At 43.3% G+C, this 2,887-nt stretch overlaps 1 pseudogene; it reads right to left on the reverse strand.

The window, feature by feature from the left end:
* Nucleotides 1-1,527: 1,527 nt before the first annotated feature.
* LOC148013759 (uncharacterized) lies at nt 1,528-2,317 on the reverse strand (annotated as a pseudogene).
* Between the last annotated feature and the right edge of the window lie 570 nt (nt 2,318-2,887).

Below are 2,887 nucleotides of genomic sequence, written 5' to 3' on the forward strand. Positions count from 1 at the left end.
CATTTCTATTCAGATAGGATAGCATTCCAGTTCTGTAATCAAACTGTCATCAAGTTTTCTATCTGTTTGCAAGTAGCTCCAGAATTTTACAAAAGATTCATGGTTCATATTTCAGTATCAATCCAGATAGGCATTGGGTCATTGATCTTTAGTCAATGGAGAAGTTTACAAAGAAGAGCTCAATGGATTCCTGAAAGCCCATCTTTCTCTGCCTAATAAACATTTGAAAGCTCATATTTTGAATTCTGCACAGCCTGAATTCTGTACACCAGAATACACCCAACCACAGCAGCACCCGTGAAGATTAATAGGAGGATCAAAGGCACTAGATTACCCCCCCTCGGTGGGACTCTTTCAAGTTTTCACTACAACAGCAGCAGCAATAACAGAGAATTAGCAAGTAGCCTAATCCAAGTATCAGCCATACAGCTGCTAGAACAAATCCAGAGCCACCATAAAACCAGCTGAAGCCCAATAATGTTCGTTCTTAATGTCCCAGCCTTTACGATAAGTCTCAAAGTTCTTCAGTGGGTCTGGTCTTTCAGTTCTGTCTTGCACCAGGATAAGCAAAGGTTTTATACTGTTGTTTTGGCCTTCTTTTGGCAGCGACAGCTGCTTCAAACTGCGCCCATGGTGTGAAGACCATGTAGAGTATACTTGAGAATCAAACCCAGATTTTGTAGTGCAGGATCCCTCTTCAGTTCTCGCGCTTAACCTCGTCTTCTCCATTTGGCTTCGTCACGACTACTTAACAATGAAATCAGATGACGGGGAAGGTGTAGAGAATCTTAGCTTGGGCTAGATGAAGCTTAACAGTAGTGCCTTCGACGGCGAGTGCTGACGATTCATTCACCTGAGGAGCTTCAATTCCAGTCTATAAGATGCCATGTAGAGGTGGTGAAGAGACTCCAAAGCACCAGTAAAGATCAACAGCTCGCACGATCAAACGGAATAAGCAATGCTGAAATCACGCACAAGGGAGATCCTGTGATCTGTTCGGAGGAGACAAAATGCAGCTCGCTGTCGGCCCATTCTTCGTTTTCCCACAGGATCAATTCCTCCCCCTCCTGTCGATTCCGTTTTGCAACTTTCGTTGTTGGATTCTTCTCCTTGTCTTTCGTTGTTGTCGCTTCAGGAAAGCTCACCACCTCCCCTTGTTTTTCAAAGCTCGTCCATGCCTTCCCCTTTGTCCTTAGCTAAATCCTGCAGCTTCCTTATCTTTGATCATTGTCTTCTTCTCTTCTACTGCGTTCCACTTCAAACAACTACATCTATTTCCTTTGGCCTTCTTCTCATCCGATTCTTCTGCTATGACCGTTCCAGCATCAACTACATCCGAATCTCCTTAGAAGTTGCAGCAGGGTTCCTCGGCTGATCGTCTTCGATTCCCTTTTCCTTCAAAAAGCTCCCCGTTCGTTTTTTTCGCAAGCTTTTTCTTTTCCCCCCCCAAAAAGCCTCCAATTTGAAAAAAATAGCCATCCATGATCAGGAGTAGCCGTCGCTGTCCCTGAATCCCTCGATTCCCCTTCATCTCATCTTCCTGCCCAGAACCAGAAAAGCACCCATGGTCCCCAGTCGCAGAATTCCGAGGAAAAGCAGCCCCTTCTTTAGCCACTCTTCCTTTTCATAGCATACCACACGCAGAAAAGCGGCATCTTTCATCTTCAAGTCATGCACACGTTCCCAAAGAGGAGGAAGAGGATCCAATATTGTTGGAGCAACGTATTCAACAGAGCGAGCATGCTTGAAGAAAGAGTGCTTGAGCAATTTCTCTGCACTTGGACGTTTTGTAGGATCTTTCACCAAACACATTGCTATCATCTCTTTGAATGACTTTGAAAACCTTTTGTCTCTCTCATAGTCAATCCGTGGAGGGGCATTTTGTAAGGTCATCAAAAGTACCTTCATAGGAGGGTACTTCGAGAAGGGGCCCATGTGCTAGCTCCAAGGCTGTAAAGGACCAAATATCAGCCTTGAAATCATACCCATGAACTTGCTCCATAACCTCAGGTGTCATCCAGCATGGGGTTCCAACGAAAGTGTTCCTTGATCGTTGTCTATCACCAGTATCAAACATGCAAGCAGAAACACCAAAGTTCCCAAGTTTCACAGCACGATTTCCATCAATAAGAATATTCCCTGCCTTGACATCTCGGTGAATATGTCCATGATGATGAAGATACTCTAAGGCCTTCAAGGTCTCTTTCAAAAAGGATCTCGTCATCATCTTTTGCAACATTCTCTTTCTCTTCTCCTTTCTACTGCTGCAAGCTCTTGATCCCATGAGGTGAATCTGCACTGTCTTGATCTGGGTCATCCTCGAAAACATCAAAGCGTCCAATATGCTTGGGCTCCTTCTTCCCAACTCCTGGATGTGGAGGCTTGGTATCATTAGGTATTTTTGATGTAGCTGGAGAAGGAGAAGGCAAAGGTCCTGAACGAATACGTGTAACACGTTCACCAGCATCAGTTGTGCTTTCCACTTGACCTTGCTTAACATAGGCTGAAAGCATCTCATCATGCTCACCACTATGCCTCCAACTCCTCCCCACTATACTCATACGCAGAAAATAAATGTAAACACAACAACTAAGTATGTACAAAGTATCAAATCACACACAACTTTTGGGTGGTTTTCACACCTCGAATGCGCAGCAATACGACAACGTGCTATCAACATAAAAAGTAACGTATTTAATAAAATTTATAGGATTACATGTACAAAAGGGTCTCTTAATTAGAATTTGAAAAAAGTTCCTAAGCTTCTTAAAGGAAAGGGGCCCTTTTCTTTCCTTACAACATATAAGGAAATGGTATTTTCAAATATCATTTGAGTAGATGTAATATGAATGATTTCTTATAGGTGTTAGGGCATTCATTGTGTGTG

This window comes from Lygodium microphyllum, chromosome 26, assembly GCF_053477565.2.
Source record: "Lygodium microphyllum isolate KBCC chromosome 26, Lygodium_microphyllum_v1.1.10, whole genome shotgun sequence".
NCBI classification, from domain to species: Eukaryota; Viridiplantae; Streptophyta; class Polypodiopsida; order Schizaeales; family Lygodiaceae; genus Lygodium; species Lygodium microphyllum.